Source organism: Thalia democratica, chromosome 6 (assembly GCF_965202585.1).
Source record: "Thalia democratica chromosome 6, ktThaDemo2.hap1.1, whole genome shotgun sequence".
Taxonomy (NCBI): Eukaryota; Metazoa; Chordata; class Thaliacea; order Salpida; family Salpidae; genus Thalia; species Thalia democratica.
The window spans coordinates 66,378,508-66,404,952 of record NC_139170.1 but is presented as its reverse complement, the minus strand read 5'-3'; the positions used below and the strand labels follow the sequence as shown (position 1 = coordinate 66,404,952).

The 26,445-nt window shown below is 28.0% G+C and overlaps 1 protein-coding gene across 4 annotated transcripts in view; it reads left to right on the top strand.

Moving 5' to 3' along the window:
* Window positions 1-14,128: 14,128 nt before the first annotated feature.
* The window catches only part of LOC145837926 (uncharacterized), a 53,829-nt gene continuing 41,512 nt past the window's right edge, over window positions 14,129-26,445 (top strand). For all 4 annotated transcript variants that reach the window (XM_082945417.1, XM_082945415.1, XM_082945414.1 and 1 more), the window contains exon 1: window positions 14,129-14,171. The gene's annotated coding sequence lies outside the window, so the exon portion shown is untranslated. The remainder of the gene's footprint in view (window positions 14,172-26,445) is intronic.

The following is a 26,445-nucleotide window of genomic DNA, read 5'->3' as shown; positions in this document are numbered from 1 at the left end:
TTCCGGCCTGCACTGTGAAAATTACCGGACCAACGAGCGATTTTCAAATTTTTATAGGTTCCGGTCCGCACTGTGAATATTACCGGACCACGAGCGATTTTCAAATTTTTATGGTTCCACATCGCAATGTGAAAATTACCGGACCAACGAGTGTTTTTCAAATTTTTATATGTTCCGGTCCGCACTGTGAAAATTACCGGACTACGAGCGTTTTTCAAATTTTTATAGGTTCCGGGACGCAGTGTGAAAATTACCTGACCACGAGTGTTTTTCAAATTTTTATGTGTTCCGGTCCGCATTGTGAAAATTACCGGACCACGATCGTTTTTCAAATTTTTATAGGTTCCGGGACGCAGTGTGAAAATTACCTGACCACGAGTGTTTTTCAAGTTTTTAATGTGTTCCGGCCTGCAGTGTGAAAATGACCGGACCAACGAGCGATTTTCAAATTTTTATGTGTTCCGGCCTGCACTGTGAAAATTACCGGACCAACGAGCGATTTTCAAATTTTTATAGGTTCCGGTCCGCACTGTGAATATTACCGGACCACGAGCGATTTTCAAATTTTTATGGTTCCACATCGCAATGTGAAAATTACCGGACCACGATCGTTTTTCAAATTTTTATAGGTTCCGGGACGTACTGTGAAAATTACCGGACCACGATCGTTTTTCAAATTTTTATGTGTTCCGGTCAGCACTGTGAAAAATTACCGGACCACGATCGTTTTTCAAGTTTTTATGGTTTCCGGTCAGCACTGTGAAAATTACTGGACCACGAACGTTTTTCAAATTTTTATTGGTTCCGATCCGCACTATGAAAATTACCGGACCACGAACGTTTTTCAAATTTTTATGCGATCCGGCCCGCACTGTGAAATTTACCGGACCACGAGCGTTTTTCAAGTTTATATGCGTTCCGGTCAGCAATGTGAAAATTACCGGACCACGAACGTTTTCAAATTTTTATGTGTTCCGGTCAGCACTGTGAAAAATACCGAACCACGATCGTTTTTCAAATTTTTATGGTTTCCGGTCAGCACTGTGAAAAATACCGGACCACGAGTGTTTTGTAAATTTTTATGGGTTCTGGTCTGCACTGTGAAAATTACCGGACCACGAGTGTTTTCAAATTTTTATGTGTTTCGGCCTGCACTGTGAAAATTACCGGACCACGAACGTTTTTCAAATTTTTATGGGTTCCGGTCCGCAGTGTAAAAATTACCGGATTACGAGCTTTTTTCAAATTTTTATTGGTTCCGGTCCGCAGTGTGAAAATTACCGGATTACGAGCTTTTTTCAAATTTTTATTGGTTCCGGTCCGCAGTGTGAAAATTACCGGATTACGAGCTTTTTTCAAATTTTTATGGGTTCCGATCCGCACTGTGAAAATTACCGGATTACGAGCTTTTTTCAAATTTTTATTGGTTCCGGCCCGCACTGTGAAAATTACCGGACTACAAAAGTTTTCAAATTTTTATATGTTCCGGACCGCAGTGTGAAAATTACCGGACCACGAGCTTTTTTCAAATTTTTATAGGTTCCGGGACGCATTGTGAAAATTACCGGACCAACGAACGTTTTTCAAAATTTTATGGGTTCCGGCCCGCAGAGTGAAAATTACCGGACCAACGAGCGACTTTCAAATTTTTATGCGTTCCGGCCCGCACTGTGAAAATTACCGGACCACGAACGTTTTTCAAATTTTTATATGTTCCGGGACGCACAGTGAAAATTACCGGACCAACGAGCGTTTATCAAATTTTTATTGGTTCCGGCCCGCACTGTGAAAATTACCGGACCACGAGTGTTTTTCAAATTTTTATTGGTTCCGGCCCGCAATGTGAAAATTACCGGACCACGAGTGTTTTTCAAATTTTTATTGGTTCCGGCCCGCAATGTGAAAATTACCGGACCACGAGCATTTTTCAAATTTTTATGGGTTTTGGCTCGCAGAGTGAAAATTACCGGACCACGAGCGTTTATCAAATTTTTATAGGTTCCGGTTCGCACTGTGAAAATTACCGGACCACGAACGTTTATCAAATTTTTATTGGTTCCGGCCCGCACTGTGAAAAATACCGGACCACGAGCGTTTTTTAAATTTTTATTTGTTCCGGCCCGCACTGTGAAAAATACCGGACCACGAGCGTTTTTCAAATTTTTATTTGTTCCGGCCCGTACTGTGAAAATTACCGGACCAACGAACGTTTTTCAAATTTTTATAGGTTCCAGGACGCAATGTGAAAATTACAGGACCACGAACGTTTTTCAAATTTTTATAGGTTCAAGGACGCAATGTGAAAATTACCTGACCACGAACGTTTATCAAATTTTTATTGGTTCCGGCACGCACTGTGAAAATTACCTGACCACGAGCGTTTTTCAAATTTTTATTGGTTCCGGCCCGCACTGTGAAAATTACCGGACCACGAGTGTTTTTCAAATTTTTATTGGTTCCGGCCCGCAATGTGAAAATTACCGGACCACGAGCGTTTTTCAAATTTTAATGGGTTCCGGCCCGCAGAGTGAAAATTACCTGACCACGAACGTTTTTCAAATTTTTATAGGTTCCGGCACGCAATGTGAAAATTACCGGACCACGAGTGTTTTTCAAATTTTTATTGGTTCCGGCCCGCAATGTGAAAATTACCGGACCACGAGTGTTTTTCAAATTTTAATGGGTTCCGGCACGCACTGTGAAAATTACCTGACCACGAGTGTTTTTCAAATTTTTATGGGTTCCAATCCGCATTGTGAAAATTACCGGACCAACGAGCGTTTTTAAAATTTTTATGGTTTCCGGCACGCAGTGTGAAAATTACCGGACCACGAGCTTTTTTCAAATTTTTATAGGTTCCGGGACGCATTGTGAAAATTACCTGACCACGAGTGTTTTTCAAATTTTAATGGGTTCCGGGACGCACAGTGAAAATTACCGGACCAACGAGCGTTTATCAAATTTTTATTGGTTCCGGCCCGCACTGTGAAAATTACCGGACCACGAGTGTTTTTCAAATTTTTATTGGTTCCGGCCCGCAATGTGAAAATTACCGGACCACGAGCGTTTTTCAAATTTTTATTGGTTCCGGCCCGCAATGTGAAAATTACCGGACCACGAGCATTTTTCAAATTTTTATGGGTTTTGGCTCGCAGAGTGAAAATTACCGGACCACGAGCGTTTATCAAATTTTTATAGGTTCCGGTTCGCACTGTGAAAATTACCGGACCACGAACGTTTATCAAATTTTTATTGGTTCCGGCCCGCACTGTGAAAAATACCGGACCACGAGCGTTTTTCAAATTTTTATTTGTTCCGGCCCGCACTGTGAAAAATACCGGACCACGAGCGTTTTTCAAATTTTTATTTGTTCCGGCCCGTACTGTGAAAATTACCGGACCAACGAACGTTTTTCAAATTTTTATAGGTTCCAGGACGCAATGTGAAAATTACAGGACCACGAACGTTTTTCAAATTTTTATATGTTCCGGGACGCAGTGTGAAAATTACCGGACCACGAGCGTTTTTCAAATTTTTATAGGTTCCGGGAGGCACTGTGAAAATTACCCGACCAACGAGCGTTTTTCAAATTTTTATTGGTTCCGGCCCGCACTGTGAAAATTACCGGACCACGAGTGTTTTTCAAATTTTTATTGGTTCCGGCCCGCAATGTGAAAATTACCGGACCACGAGTGTTTTTCAAATTTTTATAGGTTCCGGGAGGCAGTGTGAAAATTACCCGACCAACGAGTGTTTTTCAAATTTTTATTGGTTCCGGCCCGCAATGTGAAAATTACCGGACCACGAGTGTTTTTCAAATTTTTATAGGTTCCGGGAGGCAGTGTGAAAATTACCGGACCACGAACGTTTATCAAATTTTTATTGGTTCCAGCCCGCACTGTGAAAAATACCGGACCACGAGCGTTTTTCAAATTTTTATTTGTTCCGGCCCGCACTGTGAAAAATACCGGACCACGAGCGTTTTTCAAATTTTTATTTGTTCCGGCCCGTACTGTGAAAATTACCGGACCAACGAACGTTTTTCAAATTTTTATAGGTTCCAGGACGCAATGTGAAAATTACAGGACCACGAACGTTTTTCAAATTTTTATAGGTTCAAGGACGCAATGTGAAAATTACCTGACCACGAACGTTTTTCAAATTTTTATAGGTTCCGGCACGCACTGTGAAAATTACCTGACCAACGAGCGTTTTTCAAATTTTTATGTGTTCCGAGACGCAGTGTGAAAATTACCTGACCAACGAGCATTTTTCAAACTTTTTATAGGTTCCGGGACGCAGTGTGAAAATTACCTGACCACGAGTGTTTTTCAAATTTTTATATGTTCCGGGACGCACTGTTAAAATTACCGGACCAACGAGCGTTTTTCAAATTTTTATGGGTTCCGGTTAGCACTGTGAAAATTACCGGACCAACGAGCGTTTTTCAAATTTTTATGGGTGTCCGGCCTGCAGATGAAAATTACCGGACCACGAACGTTTTTCAAATTTTTATAGGTTCCGGGACGCAGTGTGAAAATTACCGGACCACGAACGTTTTTCAAATTTTTATAGGTTCCGGGACGCATTGTGAAAATTACCGGACCACGAGTGTTTTTCAAATTTTTATAGGTTCCGGGACGCATTGTGAAAATTACCGGACCACGAGTGTTTTTCAAATTTTTATGTGTTCTGGCCTGCAATGTGAAAATTACCGGACCAACGAGCGTTTTTAACATTTTTATGGTTTCAGCTCGCAATGTGAAAATGACCGGACCAACGAGCGTTTTTCAAATTTTTATGGGTTCCGGCCCGCACTGTGAAAATTACCGGACCACAAGCGTTTTTCAAATCTTTATGCGTTCCGGTCTTCACTGTGAAAATTACCGGACCACGAACGTTTTTCAAATTTTTATGTGTTCCGGTCCGCACTATGAAAATTACCGGACCACGAACGTTTTTCAAAATTATATGCGTTCCGGTCCGCACTGTGAAAATTACCGGACCACGAGCGTTTTTCAAATTTTTATGGGTTACGGCCCGCAGAGTGAAAATGACCGGACCAACGAGCGATTTTCAAATCTTTATGCGTTCCTGCCCGCAGAGTGAAAATGACCGGACCACGAACGTTTTTCAAATTTTTATTAGTTCCGGGACGCAGTATGAAAATTACCTGACCATGAGTGTTTTTCAAATTTTTATTAGTTCCGGGACGCACTATGAAAATTACCTGACCACGAGTGTTTTTCAAATTTTTATTAGTTCCGGATCGCACTATGAAAATTACCTGACCACGAGTGTTTTTCAAATTTTTATTAGTTCCGGGACGCAGTATGAAAATTACCTGACCACGAGTGTTTTTCAAATTTTTATTAGTTCCGGGACGCAGTATGAAAATTACCTGACCACGAGTGTTTTTCAAATTTTTATTAGTTCCGGATCGCACTATGAAAATTTTCGGACCAAGAGCGTTTTTCAATTTTTTATGGGTTCCGGTCCGCACTGTGAAAATTACCGGCCCACTAATGTTTTTTTAATTTTTATGAGTTTCGGCCCGCAGAGTGAAAATTACCGGACCACAAGCGTTTTTCAAATTTTTATTGGTTCCGGCCAGCAGAGTGAAAATTACCGGACCACTAATGTTTTTTTAATTTTTATGAGTTCCGGCTCGCAGAGTGAAAATTACCGGAACACGAGCGTTTTTCAAATTTTTATGGGTTTCGGCCCGCAGAGTGAAAATGACCGGACCACAAATGTTTTTTTAATTTTTATGGGTTCCGGCCCGCAGAGTGAAAATGACTGGACCACAAGCTTTTATTGAAATTTTTATGGGTTCAGGCCCGCAGAGTGAAAATTACAGGAACAACAAGCGTTTTTCGAATTTTCATGGGTTCCGGCCCGCAGAATGAAAATGACCGGAGCACAAGCGTTTTTTAAATTTTGATGGTTTCCGACCCGCAAAGTGAAAATGACCGGAGAACAAGCGTTTTTTAAATTTATATGGGTTCCGGCCCGCAAAGTGAAAATGACCGGACCACAAGCGTTTTTCGAATTTTTATGGGTTCCGGCCCGCAGAGTTTAAATGATTGAAACACGAGCGTTTTTCGAATTTTTAAGGGTTCCGGCCCGCAGAGTGAAAATGACTGGACCACAAGCGTTTTTCGAATTTTTATGGGTTCCGGTCCGCAGAGTTTTAATGATTGGAACACGAGCGTTTTTCGAATTTTTATGGGTTCCGGCCCGCAAAGTGAAAATTACCGGACCACAAGCGTTTTTCGAATTTTTATGGGTTCCGGCCCGCAGAGTGAAAATGATTGGAACACGAGCGTTTTATGAAATTTTTATGGGTTCCGGCCCAAGAATGAAAATGACCGGACCACAGGCATTTTTTGAATTTTTATGGGTTCCAGCCCGCAGAGTGAAAATGACCGGCCCACAAATGTTTTTTGAATTTTTATGGGTATCGGCCCGCAGAGTAAAAATGACCGGACCACGATCGTTTTTCAAATTTTTTTGGGTTCCTGCCCGCAGAGTGAAACTGACCGGCCCACGATCGTTTTTCAAATTTTCATGGGTCCGGCCCGCAGAGTGAAAACTACCGGACCTACAAACGTTTTTTGATTTTTTATGGGTTCCGGTCCGTAAAGTGAAAATGACCGGCCCGGGAATGTTTTTTTTAATTTTTATGGGTCCCGGCCCGCAACGTGAAAATGACCGGCCCATGAACGTTTTTTAAATTTTTATGGGTACCGGCCCGCAGAGTGAAAATGACTGGCCCACAAACGTTTGTCAAATTTTTATTGGTTCCGGCCTGCAGAGTAAAAATGACCGGCCCACAAAAGTTTTTTGAATTTTCAAGGGTTCCGACCCGCAGAGTGAAAAGACCGGCCTACGAGCGTTTTTTGAAATTTTATGGGTACAGGCCTGCAGAGTGAAAATGACCGGCCCACGAACGATTTTCAAATTTTTATGGGTCCCGGCCCGCAGATTAAAATGACATAACAACAAGTGTTTTTCAATTTTTTATATTTTCCGCCCAGCAGAGTATAAATTACCGGCCCACAAATGTTTTTTTTGAAATTTTTATGGGTTCCGGCCCGCAAAGTGAAAATAACCGGACCACAAATGTTTTTTTTGAAATTTTTATGGGTTCCGGCCCGCAAAGTGAAAATAACCGGCCCACAAATACTTTTTTTGAAATTTTTATGGGTTCCGGCCCGCAAAGTGAAAATAACCGGACCATAAATGTTTTTTTTGAAATTTTTATGGGTTTCGGCCCGCAAAGTGAAAATAACCGGACCACAAATGTTTTTTTTGAAATTTTTATGGGTTCTGGCCCGCAAAGTGAAAATAACCGGACCACAAGCGTTTTTTGAATTTTTATGGTTTGCGGCCTGCAGAATGAAAATGACCGGCACATGAGCATTTTTTGAATTTTTATGGGTCCCGGCCCGCAAATTGAAAATGACTGGCCTACGAGCATTATTCGAATTTTAATGGGTACCGTCCCGCAGAGTGAAAATTCAAGCGAATAAAAATGTTTAAAGCCAACACCTGATAAAACGAAACTATATATTAAAGCTGATTGTGTTGATAAATATGTTTCCAAGCATATCTGACTTAAAAACATTGAGTATAAAACAGTGGCGCAGCGTGGTATTTTGGTCAGGGGATGCGCTTATTTTTTCTTCCAAAAATCCCCTAAATTAAAACTTTTGGACCGCAAAATTTTCTGGTTTAATTTTCTCGGAAATTTAAAAAAATACTAAAAATATATCTCCTACTTCATTTTTCAAGCAATATTCTTCAAATTTTAGAAAATGTTCCTTACATCACAGGAAAAAAACGTTACTTATGAATTTAGATAATTAAAATAAATAAAATTTTTATAAAATAAATTTAAAAAAAAGTTCTTTTTTTCAAAAAAAATATATTTTTGCTACAAGTTTTTAAATTCACAAGTAATGTTTTTTTGTTATTGTATAAAGATTAAACTGTTAAAGTTCGAAGAAGATTGCTTGAAAAATGTAGGAGGAGATAGATTTTAAACAAACTAGCCTTTTTTCGCTGTTTTAGTTTTCCCTTCCCATAGGTAACTTATTATGTGGCCCGACTTTGACTGGTCATATCTCAAACAAATATTCGAATTTTTTAAAACAATAAAAAGCATCTTAATGCATAAAAAAATCTTTAAAATAATATCAATTTCTAAAAAACATGGCTTACCCCCTCTATGGTCTTTAACTACAAATAAATAGTCAACTAAGTATAACAATTAATACCTCAAAACATTTTTCTCTGTGCAATTTCTAAATAATGTTCAATATCTATTTTATATCAACAACAAAGAATTGTATTAAACTTAAAATAACTCATACTTTTAGTTCGTTGCAGCTTTTAATATATTATATTTATCTTGTATATAAAAATGTTAAATCTTCAGTATTAAAGTTGAAGGTTTTAAATTTTTTGTAGAAGAAATCTAAAGAGCTAGTTTTTTTTTAACTTCTTTATTTTTACTTATATTACAATATAAAACTGTAAAGATAAATCTTAACAAATGAAGAAAATCTGAAATATAAAAGAAATTAAAAATAAAAATTTCATACCACTTGAAGTGCAGTCTTGAGTAATAGCAATATCTGGTGTTGGTCTGCTATTTTTCAATTCAAGCTTTTGAACTTCAGATAATTTTCCTATCTGACGTATTTTTAGACTAGCAACATTCCATACAATATTACTTTGCATATTTTTAAAATAATAATCTAAAAAATAATGGAAACAAATGTTTACTTTTTCTTTAGTATCATAAAACATATTTTACAAATAAAAAACAATTAACTTTAGAGATATCAGGATTGCCTTGCCACTCTTTGAGTCAAAATAACTGTCCTGAGTTAGTTTAAAAATGTCATGTGTGATCATAAGCATTAAATTCTTTCAAAGATTTTTTTGTTGTTTTTAAACTAATAGAAACTAGGCTTTATAACAAAGCTTTTAAAACCACTAAATCTACCCTGAGTTAAAAAAAAAACAAATCCATCCTTAGTCAGCCTGAGCTAAAAATACTTAAAACATTCTTAGTTATCCTGATTTTTACTGAGTCATACTAAAGTTTTCCAAAATTTCATAAAATCCTGAGTTATCCTGAGTGTGTAGAAATATTTACTAAATGTTTTTCATACAAAACAAAATGTTTAAAAGATAGTTTTTTTAAGGTCAACTTTTTCAATGCTTTTAAAAATTCACAAGAAATATAACTTTTCATTTATCTTAAAATCAGTTATTCTAAAGTCTTTAGGGAATAGCATTTTTAAAATACTAAAAACAGTTGGTAGAAAGAAAATTTTTTTAAACACCATTTAAAATTTGATTTAAAACTAAATGAATTTAAATTTTAAATTAATCAATTATGTCTTTTTGACTAAAACTTGATTGTAACAGTTCTGTTTTACAAGTTGCTATAAATTTATTCACGATGTGACTAAAGAAATTTTAAAATAACTTGCTACAAAAGTTGATTAATTTTTAAACTTTATCGCTGATAGAAAAACAAAGTTTGATTTGTTTGATAAAAAAAAAAAAAACTACTCTTAATAAAAGTTTTAAGTTTAGATATATTAAACAATACTTTTTGTATAGTGAGATTAAAACTGTAATCACAGTATGAACTGTTTGTTTAACATTTGTTTTAATTTATTTTTCTTTACTTTTTTCTGATTTTTGTTATTTATCTTTTAAATTATGTTGTTAATATTTTTTATACTTGTTATCAATTTATTTTCATTTTATTAGCAGTTGTCTATTGCTATTTTTACTACAATTTATTTATTCTTGAATCATTATCACTATAAAACAGGTTTAGCTTCATGGTTTGTTAACAAAATGTTAGCATTTGTCCTTAAAAAATCTGTCATAAAGTTATACTACTGCGGTGCACTAACTAGTTGCGTACTGTTTAAGTCTAAATTCTTATGAAGTTAATGAAGTTATAAATTTTTTCCTTATGGAGTTTTTCATCAACATCGGTGCGCATTTGCAATTACGCACCGAATAAGTATACTGGGTATTTTCTCTAACTTGTCACTAATTTGTATTCAAAATCTCGTTTACTTTTCGAATAATAGAAAAACATAGTTGAAAAAAGGCAAATTAAGCAGAAAAAATAAACAATAAAGAATAAAGATATTGAATTTTTTTTACTTCTTTTTTTTTTGGTGGCACGCATGCGCCAGCGTCCCTCCTCACGCTACGCACCTGGTATAAAAGTATGTAAGTAACTCATAATTCAACTAAATTAAACGTTATTAATGAAGTTGTTTTAAAGGAAATTATTTATTCAACCAAATTATTTTGCCAAAGTTAACGCTAAAAATGTTTTTGGATAAACTTATACTACTTTAATAGTAAAGTAAAAGCTAAGAGTTAATTTACAATTCAAATTTCTAACAAAACGAAAAATCAATAAAATCTTGAAAAACGTTAAGCTTTCAACGCTTTTAAATCCAAATAACTTAGTTAAAAATATGTGAATTAACATTTACAAAATTAGAAATTTAAAACAATTCAATTCTACTATATAATAGCCGGGTCACGAAAAACTTTTAAAGCACTTATTTTATTCGTGAACGTCTTTAAAGTTTCTTTTAGATAAATTGTATTTTAAATAATAAAGCAAAGTTCACAAATAATTGTGCAAAATCAAAAAAAAATTAGAGTTTTTAATCAATATAAAGCTTGTATAAAATTAATTTTTTTCTTTTGCAATCACAAAAAATCAAAAAATCAAAACGAACTTTTTACATCAAAAAAAAACTTACATAGTTGAAAAGCAAGCAAAAAAATATTGATGAATTAATAATGTCCAACTTTTCTCTTATTTCACGATTGAAACGCAAACAACAAAATTGTGAAAGTTGAAAAAAAAAACTTATTAATTTGCTATTAAGTAATCAATATACTTTCCAGCTCAACTAAATGGTTTGTCTACCAGTATATAAAAACAAGAAACAAAAATTTTTTATAAACGGTATTACTAAGCATTTATAACAAAAGCTTAAACTTGGGTAGCTGTCAAATTTGAACGAGCGTACAAAGTTGCACCAAGGCACAAATATGCACAAGGGAACAAAATTGCACGAAGACACTTTTGCACAAGCAGAAAATTTTGCACGGAGACATTTTTGCACGGGTTGAATTTTCTTTTTTTCTTTTTATTACTGCTACCCCTAACCCTTACTCTCGGTCGGTAACTTTTTTTTTATTAGTTAATTTCTTTTTGATTATCAATGTTACCTCTAAACCTTATCTTCAGTCGGTAGTTTTTTTTCGCTTTGTCTTTTTATTAAATTGTTTATTTAGTTTTTTTTTTTCTCTAATACACTTTTCTTATTTTTCTGCTCTGGTGCAAAAATGACCCTCAGTGCAAAATTTTAACTCGTGCAAAATTGTTTTCGTGCAACTTTGTTCCCTCGTGTAGTTTTGTCTTTGTGCAATTTTGACCCGTTCTTCTTAAACTTATCTAGTGACATTTTTTAAAACACTTTAAAACTGTTCATAAAAATTTAAACTAACTTTATATCAGTTCATTTTCAACAACATGTAAAATATTTCAATAATTCTAGGACCAGGTCCTCAAGCCAAATATTTTGAGCGTCTTTTTTGTCGTCCAATAAAAAAATAAGCAAGTTCTACTTCAACTAGTTCTACGGAACTTCTACAAATGAGATGTAAATACTTTACTAGTTTTAGCACATAGAAACTGTTTAAGTTTTAAATAGTTTAGTACTTTTCAATTTCCTGTGATATTTTATTTGAAAAAATTACAAAAAAAAAATTTAGTTGTAAATTGTTTAATTGTTTGTTTAGTAAAAATTTTAAGTTGGTTAAAGCCTGCAAAAAGCTTGTTTTAAAATATTCGACTTTACATTTTGAATAATAAAGTTTATTGATTTACAGCTAAATTTGGAAAAAAAAGACTTATAAAAATAAAATAATACGGATAAAAAAATAAATATATCGACCAGTAGTTTGCATTTATTCTAAATTAAAATAGTTAAAAATTTTAAAAATTTAATAGCATTCATTTTGTTATATCATAATTTAGTTTATAAACTGAAAATATTGAACGTTTTTAAAAAACAATAATTGATATAATAAAACTGATAAACTTATCTAAAAACTTATCAAAGATTAAATCTAAATATTATAACAAAAATTTCAAAGATTAGTTCTGAATGAGTATTATTTCTAAATTAAATTTTCAACTGTCATGCTCTGAGGCTGCGTCGTCCAACTAAAAAGCAAAAACATGCAGCTTGCTTTGTAGTTATTTGCTAAAAACGCTTTTTTTAAACATTTAAATCGAACTTTTGTGGTAAAGCATATATTTTGTTTCTTTCTTTAATAATTTCTATTTATTGGTGCTTTAAAGTTAAGCAGTTCTTACGTAGCTTTAAAATAAATACAATGCTCTATAAAATAATTTGAATTCTTTGTTAGAAGTTTATTTCTTCACTTAATTGAGCTAAAATATCATAATAATCATTACAAAATGCAAGTTTTAAGAATCTTTCTAGTTAAATATTTGTTACTCAAGAAATATATTTTAAAAAGAACATACATCATTTAAATAACTTAGGTTTTCATTAAAAAACTAGCATTGGTACAACGGTTTACACTTTCTTTTTTATGTTTTTGAAAACAATACGATCTTTTAGAATGGAAAATAACTTATATTAAACTTCTTATCCTAGTCCAACTAGTTTAAAGTTAGAAGTTTACTGAATAATTCGTATGGTTTTACCTTAATCATTTTTCTTAAATACTTTATATAAACACTACGATGATTTATAAAACTTAATTACTTTTGAATTTATCAGCCACTTATAGTTTATAAGGTAATTATATAATAAAAAGTAGTTAAATAGTAATAAAATATAAATTTAATTTAGTATTTTTCTCAAAATAACGCTATTTTCTCTTATACTTTTGTAAAACGTTTTTTTTTTTTGTAAATCATCTTAGTAATTAAAATTTAAGAAGAAAATTCTGTGATAAACTCGTCATAGTTCTGACTTAAAAATTTAAACATTTATGTTATATTTTATATCATGAAGAAACTAACAGTGATGTTTATTTTTTATTCTACGTAAGTTATTTTTAAATATTAAACATTTTACTTACTTTTTCATGATAATAATTTGATAGTAACCATTATCAGTAGCAAAAAGTATTTACCAAAACTCGTTTTAAAAGTTGTAAAAAGGTAAAGTTTTACAAATTTGTAAACAAAAGAATTCAAACAATAGGTAGAAAACGCATACTAAGATGAATTATTTTCCGATGTTTTTATAACTTTGTGTTTTTGAAATTTTGATTTTAAAACAATAGAACTGGTGCTAATTAATGTTTCAAAAGAATAGAATCTTTTAAAAAATTTTTTCAACAAAATTAATTCAACTTATCTTATACTTTATAAAATTATACAATTTATGCCGTTCAAATTTAATACGTTTATTAAAATAATTTAAACTGAATTATTTCAATTAAAAATACTTTTTCTTTCGATCATACCATGTTTTGTAAAATAACTTTTATAGTTAATAAGCACTTGAAATTCTGACTAATTGTCTATGTTCGTTTTATATAAAATGTCTCCAGTATAATTTTATATAAACAATAAATAATTAGTCTGAAATTACTTCTAATTACAACAAAACATCTATACAATGCAATAATTTACTAATTAGTTTGATGCAATAAGATTTTTTTTTCTCTAAATTATTCTAACAAATTCTTATTATTTTTATCTGTATAACCTAACACATAAAACGTCTCTTACAAAAAATGTTTTCATCATTTTCTAACTAGAATTTAATGAAGGAATTGCCATAAAAACTATATCAGTATAAATATAAAGTTCTGTTTTAACTATTTTCTAAAAAAAACTAAAAAATTAACAGTTTAAGAATGTTAGTTAATAATATATTAATAAATGATTCTAATAAACAGGAGTCGATTCTCTTTAGCGCCACAAGACCGGTACGTGGTGAGAAAATATCAACAAACTAACGAAAATGGTCGTTTCAAAAGATGCCCCAAGACATCAACCAACAAACGTTGAAAATATCTGAGCTTTGTTTTGAATCTGTTCCAATTTGATGTATTTTGTGAGTTTTTATTAATTACTTTACTAACCACCCATCTATTACACACTAACAACTAAATAAACTTACTTAAACTGTATTATGTGTATATTTAAGTGTATTTTGTTTGTATTTTGTAGTCCAGAGATGTATTTTTGTATGTTTTTTTTTAAACTTTGGCTAATTAACATAAGAACCACAACCTCCTATATAATTAGCATAACATTCACATACTTTTTAGTATATCTATATATACTTATGTATTTTTCAAATTTTATGTTGTTTTTTTAAACAACTTTGTTAAAAATTCACAACTAATTACTAAGATTCATAATTCCTCATATCCTTCAACAATATAATATATGTATTTTAAGGTCATATATATTTTATTTATAATAACTGTAAGTATTTAATGCAGTAATTAACCACCTTATACTATTCATAGTTATTTAGTAATCTTATTTATTGCATAAATAATCTATTTACCTTAAATTGCACTATATCAACAAAATACTTTACTTGTCAGACAAAAGTACTTTAAGAACCACACATTATCTACACTTTGTATATTCTGCTCTTATTTTAACTCATACAAACTTTTGTAAACTGATAGTAAATCAAACACCCAAAAATAATAATATCAACAGTCTGCTCCAAGGATAACTTTAAGACTTGCTCACTTTATTAATGATAGGTAGGCAGCTTAGCAGACCAACACTTTTATTATACCTTACACATTAATCTAGAGACTTAAAGATGTAAAAACCATTGTTTTTATTTCAAACACTTATTGTTATCACATAATAATTCATAGAGTTATTATTTAAGCATATTCCATGCAAACTACGGCTCTTAGCCTTAAATTTGTCCAAGTATAAATAAAATGTTCTTCATAGGAAGTATTATGGTAAATTTATATGCTGTAAGTATGATCCATTTCTAGTTGAATACAAAATCCAATGTTACTAATAAATGGTATTAATAACTCGAAATGGCATTAATAATTTGCTCTTAAGACATATTTTGTGTTTGTCTACTACAGTATACTGTTAACAAACCAACATTTTTAGGTTTTATTTTATGATATTTCACACATCAATATTGAATACATGAAATCCTTAATCTTATTACTTTTGAAATAACACTGGTTATTTTCAAACTATAACCTAATATTGCTTATATTGAAGCAAATATTTAAATTCATGCAAGAATCGGCTCTTATCCTTATCATGTATTTATGTGGGAAAGTTATTGCTATTGTGCTTGTGGCCTGCTCTTTTAGTAAAAGAATAGTAATAAAACATAAATTTGCCGTTATTAATTTCAACATAAATTCAAGCTGCGATCTTAAAGTGAAGATTAGACCATTTAATATTCAATTATATATTATATTTTGGTTAATTGATAAAAATACCGATTTTTAATGGATAAGACTAAATCTTTTCATGTTTTTTTCATTTAAGATCATATTGTATTAAGTTTCATTTTTACAAATAGTTCTTATGAACACAAAGAATGAATATTTAATTTAATTATTTTAAACTACTTTATTTGATATTGGTTATTCATATTCATTGTAAAATATGCTACACTCACAATTCTCACCAACGCCAGATTTTTATTTTTTTATTTCTGTTATTTATTTTCTATCACTGTTACCCCAAGCCTTTACCCTTGGCCGATAAGCGGTTCTCAGACTTTATTGGATGAAAATTGTTGGCGGGTTTGAACTGAGCGGCTTATGAAATATACAGATGCTCCTCAGAATAAAAAAAAGCTTATCTGCCCTAAAGCTTTATTAGAAAACTTAGTAACTATGCAACAATTTTAAATACGGTTTCTCATATTATTCATTAATTAGATGTTTAAAATAGTAAATATTTTACTTTCTAAAACCAATAATTCAGTCTATCTTTTAGCTTCCCTCAAATAGGGATGTAGTATTTTGAAAATAATATTTCTATAAACTAAACTTTCAGCAAGAGAAAAAAAAATAATTTTTGTAGGTATTTAGTAATTGTACTGAACTTAAAAAGAACAAATAAGATTTTTTTTATAATTTGTAACAGTATATATACTAGGTGCCTATTTATACATGCAAGTCCCAGTTAAAATCACAGAGTTTATTTGAATTCATTTAAAAAGCAGGTTCTTTTTTTAATGATCTTTTCATATTAGGTAATTTAAAAGCATTTTGCAAAATTCAGACTAGTTTTTTATAAGATAATTCTAAAGGGCTTTGAAATAATCTTAAGCATAACAAATTAGGATCTTTTAGAGGTAGTGTTATACAATAAACTCATTTTAATTCCTTTTAAAATAAAAATATAAAATCACAAAGTGTATTTTATTTCTTATAAAAACCAGACTACTTTAAACTTTTGCAATAATCTTCTTATACCAAGTAATTTCAAAGCAAGCAAAAATCAGAAAAGATTTTTATTAAAAAAATTCAAAGGTTTTTTAAATTAATTAAAGCACAAAAAACTATCGTCCATTAGAAGTATTGGTATAAACTCATTTTAAAAACCATTTGTCAGATTATAGGTATATTAACTATTTTAGGATAAATTGATTAAGTTCAAATTAATAGACTGATAAAGGTTTAGTTACTAATTATATTTAAAATCATTGTTAAGGTAATAGAACTTTTCTTAATCTATACATTTAAAGAGCTTCAAATACTTTCTTGATATTTAAGTTTATTGCAAAACAAAAGTTTCACAGTTGTATTACTACCAGTGGTCATCAGTTGCAATTAACTTTTAAAATAACTTGAAAAAAATTGTTGTAAAGATACTAATTATGTAAACAAAGCTCATTAAAATTTCCCTTCTCAACATTTTTTTAATAACTAATTTGCTTTATTTTTCATAGGATAGTTGTTGTATTATTTCAAGTATAAAAATTTCCATTAAATAGTTATTTAAAACTTTTTACGGTCATTCAAGGCGTCCAGAAATTTCAAGTCATAAAAAAATACCAAGTGTTTATGTTGCAAAATTCTAAAAAAATTTATTAAAATTTCAACATTCAAAAAACAAATTCAAATATATTGTCCAAGAAAGGAAGTTATTTTTTCTGTTAACACGTAGGTTCAAAAATTATTTTTAATTTATACTTTATTACTTATTTTTTCCAAACAAAACTTTAGATTTGTGCTCTTTTAATAAATAAAATCATACTATAAATCTAAACTGATCTTTTTATTACCTTATGACGTATTTATTATTTTCGTATTTGTCTTTATTTATTATCTGGCATTTAATACTTGATTATACTTTTTTGTTTTATACCTCGGAGCTCTAGAGAAAGGAAAATTAATTTTCTATAGTTATTTTCTTAAATTCCTAAAGTTATTTTGAGTGTCAGGACTGCGTAAAAATACTGAAAAATACGTTTTCATTTGTAACGTTTAATATACGTTGACATTGTGTACTAAGGTACTAACAGTTTTTTAAGCAAATATCTGCCTTCTAAATTAATAAAAGTTCCATATGTTATATCTTTCAAGTAAAACAAAGTACAAAAGATTTCGAATAAAACGTTACAGTTTTTTTATTTATTTCAGGGTGTTCAAAATCTTTGGTTTAACATTAAAAATTTCTCTTATTAATTTTTTTGTCCAATAATTGTCACTATTATTATTAATAGTATTATTATTATTATTATTATTATTATTATTATTATTATTATTATTATTATTATTATTATTATTATTAATTATTATTATTATTATTATTATTATTATTATTATTATTATTATTATTATTATTATTATTATTATTGTTATTATTATTATTTTTATTATTATTATTATTATTATTATTATTATTATTATTATTATTATTTTTATTTTTATTATTATTATTTTTATTTTTATTATTATTATTATTATTATTATTATTATTATTAATATTGTTATTATTATTAACATTATTATTATTTTTTTTTATTAATAATGTTATTATTATTATTACTATTATTCTTACTATTATTATTATTGTTATCATTATTAATTTTATTATTACTATTATTGTTATTACTAACATTCTTATTATTATTATTATTTTATTAATAATATTATTGTATTACTATTATTATTCTTACTATTAACATCATTATTATTATTATCATTATGTATATTATTATCACTTTTATGTTATTATTTATTGAACAACAAAAAAAAAACACGAAAAATATTTAATCCTTGTACCTGGTTCACTAAGCACCTTTTGTTGGTCACAAGTTGTACATCAAACATACCTTTCAACGCCTTGAACTAATTTGAGAAAGTGATCAGTATGGCTTTATTTTCATTCAGTAATCCTTTATGAATATTCTAATAACAAGGCTTATTAGACTAGGCGATGCTAATTTTGTTTAAATTTAAGAATATTAATATATTTTATGTACTTTTCAACTCTAATTACCTACTAATGTCCTAGTGATAAACTACAATACAGTCATTTCAACCTGAATATTTAAAATCCAGAAGAAAACATTTTAAATTTTATTATATTTGCAGTACAAAGTACAAAAGTTAGTTAAATAAGGATCACACGTTTTGATAGTTCACTTTTCTTTATTTTTTTTCTTGCGTCTATTTTTAATGTTTGGATTTTATCTATTACTTCCGTAAAAACTACGTCTTATTACGGATCGAAAACTTTGAGTATGAAGTACAATTTTTTGAAACATTTAAGCAAAACAAAAAGAAATAAGATTTTGTGATAAAAACGTTTTAAACTTTGCTTTCAATTTACTTTGAACACAAAACGGTTTTGTTGAGAGATTGTTTCATTACGGTTTTGCTTTTAATTTTGTTTTAATGCAAATTTAAACCTAAGACTTTCCTAAAAAACATTTTTAAACATGAAAGACTTTTTCTGATAAATCAATGTATAAAACGTTCCAAACTTGTTTGTAAGCTTAGTAAATTGCTAACATTTTGGTTAAATGATTAAAGTTTTAAATTCTTTTTGGAAACACTCAAAGAGTTTTAATAAAAATTATTTTCAAATGGCCGAATGGGAATCTATTTTTAAACAATTTTATGTTTATCAATCTTGCATTGTTATTTTTACTTTCATACTGTTCTTTTATACTCTTATAACCTTTTTTTTCTAAGTTTAATAATCTATAACATTTTTTAAAAATTTGCATATTATCTTATTTATAAGATAACACTCCCAATAGACTATCTAATGTTTTTTTTGTATAAAATACAAAAATAACACTATTTTTGTGGGCAATTTTTTTCATAAAATCATTTACTATTAATCTATTCATTTATCTGTCCTAAAAAACATAAACGTATTTGACTCTCACACCAAACCCTATTCAAACCTTTATTCCTATAATTGAGCATAAACTAAAAAAAATGTTTTTTAATTTTATAACATTAAAAATTTTATTGACAGTTTAAATGGCAACTGAATTAGTATTCAATCCCTTTAATGTAACAAAATTAAACCAAACACATCATCTAAGCTTAAAATCCATAAAACAGTAGCGGGTCATATAGAAATGAATAACATAAATCCATAATACCAAAATTTAATTTATTTTGGGTAAAACTGGTTAAAAATAAAATGTTAAGTATTAATTTAAGCAGTTAAACTGTATGTGATTTAAATATTTAAATATTTTTTCACGCAAAATACTAATAGGGACGCCACTCAACCTAAAAAACCTAGAATTTAAAATTTAAGCTAAGAAAATGGAAATACCTGGAATTTTGAACAAAAATTACTGAAAACCTTGAATTTCAAACAAATTTTACATGTTAATTAGTGATACTCTGATATGAAACAAAATAATTACAATTAGACCCAAAAAACAAGTACTTTTTAAAACCTGGAAAAATTTTTCCAAAAACCATTTACTACCCTGTAGTATTATATTTAAATGTTTGAGACAGATAACTTAATATTTTTTTATATATATACTATTATTATTATTATTATTATTATTATTATTATTATTATTATACTGTTTACTAAGAATATAGACATTTATAATAATTAGACATTAATAGTTATATTACAGAAAAAATGACAAACTATAATAGTTTAAAACATATAACACTTATAGAAATGAAATATAGTCATCCTTATTATATATCTGTTTATGTATGAAATTCAGAAAAATGTTTAAAAATTTTCTATGAGTGTCACATATTATTTTTTTAAATTAATCACAAAATCAGGCTAGTATAATGTCAGTAAGTATAAATATAAGTGTTTCGAAAAATTTTGTGTTGAATAATTGCTGTTGTACCTGTAAACTGTTGTACTGAATTTTGAGAACATTTATAACTTGTTGTTCAGGCAATTCAAAAACTTATATTGTATTGTTTTTTTCATAAAAATTAAAAACAGATTTTCATTTATCAAATTTGTTTTTCAAAAACTGTATAAATTTTGATAAAACTTTTGTTTTTATTTACTTTAAAAAGTTTTATGATAAATAACAAAGTCTTGTGTCTAAAACATTATAGATTTTTCTAACTTAATTAAAAAAATATATAACAAACAGTCAAAACCTAGTACTTGTTTTTCCACTATAGCAATGAATTTCCCCATATCTAAAATTTTCTAAATAAAAACCATACAATTCAAAGTATTTAAACATAAACAATACATAGTAACAATTAAAATTATCAAAGATTGTCTTATTTAGATAATTTTAATTAAATAAAGTTGTATTTATTTCAGTTTTATCTGAATTTTTATTGTTTAAAAGCCACTATCACACTAAACTCTACTTAATTTTTATTAAAAACTAGTTTAACATAGTTTAATCAAATAACAAATTCCAAAGTTTAAAACAAGCAATTAATGATTATAATTATATTCTTTTGTTCTAATATGTTAAAAATGACACTAAATAGTATTTAATTTTTAAAGTTTAATGTTTCATAACAATCAACTTTGTAAGTAAAAAAAAAACCAATATGGTGGATAATTTATATTTTTGTTATTTGTCTAATTTTTAGGTGGTATTAAAATTTTTGTTTTTATAATGTACATAAATAATATATAGTAATTTTTTTTTTTTCAAACTGATTTACTCTTTGTTGAGGTTTCAGCTGATTATCTCATAATGTAATCGCTAATATTTTTATTTAATTTGTAAAAAAAGACCTTTTTTTTTAATTAATATATTAATTTCTTCTAAATACAGTGATATCAGTTTAATATCTATAAAAAACTGAAAGCTAATTTAACTTATATTCAAAACTTAAAAATTTTATTTCTAGACTAAAGTCTTGTTTTCTTAGTAAACTATTACAATATTCTTAATTTTAAAGTTGCACCAATTTAAATTTCACCATTTATAATATTTAGCTAAGATAAAATATTGTTTTATTTTATTTTAACTTCAAATCAGAAACTACTACTGTGATATAAAGAAAATGGTCATTAGGTTGCTTTTTGTTTTATTAAAAAAGTGGCAACCTCTACAAAAGTACAATAATTTCTAAGCTTTTATTTAAAATAAGTAAATGTAAACCTACTTAAAAATTAAAAACTTACATATGAATCAGGATCTACAAACTGAGACCTGATGTCACTTCTAAAGTTTACTGTAATAATTTATTTTTCCAAAATCATTAAAACTATATTGTTATCTATCCCCTAAACATTTTTTGGCATTTGATTTTTTTTTTAAGATGTTCACTGCTGGCATTGCATTGATTATATTTATTACAGATGTAATTTATATTTATAACTTTTAATTAACACTGAGGAGTGAATTATTAAATTTTATTAAAAGCTTTTTATATAACTTATGTATAGAAAATGACTAGATATTAATTTCACATTTTTACAAAAACTTATCCTGATAATTTCATTGCAAAACTTTAGTGGATTTTTAGGAATAATTAAACCATTAATAAAATTTGTTACAACTTATTTTTAAACCAATTAATCTAAAGTTCAGGGTTGCAACTTTACCTGGAAACCTGGAAAAACCTTAAAAACCTGGAGTTTGACAATTTAGGTTAAATAACCTGGAAAAACCTGGAATTCGAGAAATTTTGAAAAAAAAAAACTTGAAAAAACATGGAACTTTTAACAATTTTTACATTTTCAGTTGTAAAATTTTGAATTTACATCATCAAAAATGTTTTTTATTAAAAAACACATTTAAAGTAACTTAACAGTATCTTTCAAAATTTTAAACTATTTAGCACAATTTATTAAATAGAAATTAATATAAAACTAAAAATAGACCCAAAAATGTGTACTTTAAAAAACCTAGAAGAAATTTGGAAAACCTAGAAAAAAATTTGAAAAAACGAGTGGCAACCATAAAAGTTTTGCATTTTTGAATACCAATTATCTTAAACTAAATATTATTATGCTTTGCAGACTACCTACTTTGTTTTCTTATAAATATTTATCACAAGTATTTTGTTCCTGACCCACCATACCAAAAATTTGGTATCAATTTTTAAAAATTTTAATTTTATTAAATTTTAATCAAGCTCATGAAAAACTTATTACCACTGGTTTTAGTAAAAATTTGAACTAGTATTTATAATGATTATTTCAAATAATAATAATTTTAACCTACTTTTTATTTTACATTTTACAGAAAAGGGTACAAAGTTTCAAGTGTTTTGGTGAAATAGATTAGAAGGGATACAAATATTTTTCTAGCAAACAATCTTTTAGATATTTTGTAAAAAATTATAGGGTTTTTGTTATTAATAGAAATTTTGTGAAAACATTTTGTACTAAATCCTTTTAGCTCCAATATAATTTTTAATAAGTTACCTACTTATTTTACTTTTAACTAATTTATTCCATAACTATATTTTACTAAAACTTGGATTATCCAAAGATGCTAGGTTTAATTTACTAAATTAGTACTTAACCTTTAGTACTTATCACTTTTTACATTTTTTGGAAGCTCTAAATGTTTATCTTTATACTGATACAAATACACATGATAAATTATTGTATACTTCATTAATTTTCAGAAAATCCGTTTTTATCAACCATTTTTACAAAATTGATTATATATACTCAATTTACGTTTATAATATTTAGATTGATAAAATTCATATAATCTAAGCTGTATTTCAGTTTGTTGAAAATTTTATTAATAACTAACAATTAATCAAAGCAAAAATTTCAAATGCTGCCAAACAAAAAAACTAATTGTTCTGCTATAAATTGCTAAAAACGTTTGTATACTTATCAGGTCTTGGTTTGGTAATTTCAGTTACAGAAAAAGTTTTAAGTTATTTTATTTTATTATTACAAGTGAAACATGTTAACGATGTTGATAAAAATAATTGATATAGAATATAATAACATAAAGTATACTAGTTGTAATATCTCCTTCGGTAAATTTAACCTTCATAAAATAAAAATATAATCCAAATAATTTTTTTTTAAAGATTTAAGTGATCATCAGAAATAAGTTTTATTATTTATGCTAATTTATGAATTTCATACATAAAACAAATTTACTTCGTTTTTAAAATCTTATACCTTATAAAACAATGGTTTTTTATTTTTAGTAATTAATGATATAACATAATTAAACGAACACACTGGAAAAAAATCAAAATTATGTTATTCACATATGTTAGTACATAAACAAACAATAAAACTGAAAAGTTTACATAAATTTTTTCTCATTTAAACTAGCAGAAAATTGACTGTTATACTTAAAAATGTCAGTCTGAACTAGATAAAGGCTGAAATAAAAGCAGAATCAGATAAAAGGATGCTTTTTTCATGCATTTTTTAATTATATGGATTTATTGTTTTGCTTAACTTTAAATATGCTTTAGTAAGGTGGGTTAGGGGTAAGGGTTTAAATAACAAATTAAAAAAAGCTTCTAAAAATTTTTTTGACTCAAATTGTTTCAGATTAGAGTCACCTTAAAGTTTTTTTCCCAAAAAACTAAATTTTGTTATTTTTAGTCGTTTACTAAACTTAAATTGTGAGGAACCCGATTTATAGAACTTAAATTATAAGATATTAAAATGTGTTACAATTCATAATAAAAACACAATTACACGTCAATAATTGACACTAAACGTAAAACAGGCATGTAAAGAAAAAATAATAATTAAAATTTAGTATTATCAACCAATACTGCCCTGATATATCAAAATTTAGCCTTGACTTTTATAAAATGACAAAATCATTTATGAAACAAGTACTCTTAAGAAAATTTGAAATTTTATGGTATGCTTATGTGCTTATTCCCATTGAAAAAAACTTTATTTAATAATTCTTGATGCTTATTTTAATCTTAATGGTTTATGTTTTTTTAATTTGAGCTGTGGTAACACTGGATTGAATATTCAGTCTTGGTAACCATAACCCTCTGAATTACAAACTTATCAATTAATATCCAAACTATTTATTAGTGATGTGAAGTTTCAGTTTAATTTGCAAAACAATCTTATTTTTAGTCACATGTTTAACTATGTTTGTAAACCTGTTAATATATTTTGTATATACTATTATACTAATTATGCTTGCATTTTTTCCTTATATTTGTAGCACATTTGATCTATGGTATTATTGTAGCTATCATTGTCATTTAGAAACACTTGGTTGCCACTTTACCTGGAAGCCTGGAAAAATCTGGAATTTGACAATTTAGGCAAAAAAAAACACAGAAAAAACATGGAAATTGTGAAATTATAAAAGAAACTGGAAAAGCCTAGAATTTTGAATAAAAACCACTAAAAAAATATAAAATAATAACTGGAATTTTAACAATTTTCAAGTGTTCAGTAGTAAAATTTCGATTAAACTCATAATATCTATCATAAAAATAAAGTACTTTATCATCATAGAAAATTTTTTGGTATCAATAAAATATTAGTATCTTTAGATTTTTTTATACTATTTAACACAGTTTCCACTTTAAACTTAACTTTAAAATAAAAGTAGAACCAAAAAATTTTGATTCTAGAAACCTGAAAGAAATTTAGAAAACTTGGAAAAAATTAAAAAAAAAGAGTGGCAACCCTGCTTAAATTTAAAACTTTTGTTCTAGATATTCTTGTACGTATAAGTAATTTAATATTTACTTATCTTCTTAATATAAATATGTAACATTTTCTAATATATTACTTCTTTTACCGTAAAATATCCAAAATTAAAGCATTATTATTATAAAAATTGAATTTTAATTTTCTATGCTGATATCAAAACTTTTTTAAGGGTCCACACTAGTCACATACTGTTAGTACTATTTTATATCATACCTCATAAAGTTAATTTGTAATAAAACTCTTAAATTAAAAACTAATTCACAGAAGTCACTTGTTTGATCATGTTTTTTTTTTATCACAATATAAAAACTGATTTTTAAGATAATTGAAATATCATACTTAAAGTATTTCATAGTTATTACTAATTTTCAAAATGAATATCAATATGATTTTTAACTTAAGTAATAAATAATAAATTTTTATTATATTTTATTAAACATTTTTTTTACCCTTGCAAAGCAATAAAGTATTTTAGGCACATTGTTTTTTACAAACTTTGTTGTTATTTTAAAAACCTTATTAACACAAAAAAAATTATCTGTTCACTTCAGTAAAATAAAATCTACTTTATATTATGTATCTTTTTATACATTTGCATAAACAGAATTATTTTGGTAAAAGATCATAAACTTATTTTGATAGTTAATTAATTTTTGATGGTTTATTGAGTTAAGAAAATTTCATTCAAACAAACTTGTTACTTTTTCTCTTTATATGTAAATATTTGGACATGTCATACTAAAATAAATTAGTTATGCATTGAAAAATATAAAAAACACTTAAGATAAATTATGTTAATTAGCTGTTATAGTTAATTATGATAGTTAATTGAATGTTAATGTATACATAGAAATTATAATAATCTTTAAATTATATAAAAACAAAATATTACAAGTTAAAGAATTTACTTATTTAATGCCTTATTAATCCATATGTATATATTTGTTTTCTGACCAATTAGCTTTAAAAAACAATAATTTTTGTACTGTAAAATTTGGTTCTAACATTAACATTACAATTTTATTTCATCTTTTAGGTTGCTACAATACCTAAAATTTGACAATTTATACTTATGAAACCTAGAACTTTGAATAAAATCATTAAACAACCTGAAATATTGAACAAAAATCACTAAAAAAATTGGAATTTTAAACAATATTTTACATGTTTAGTAGTTAAATTTTGATTTGGCATGAAAATTCTATTATATAGAAAAAACTCTTTGTCATCATCAAATTTTTTTTTATAGATTTTAAGCA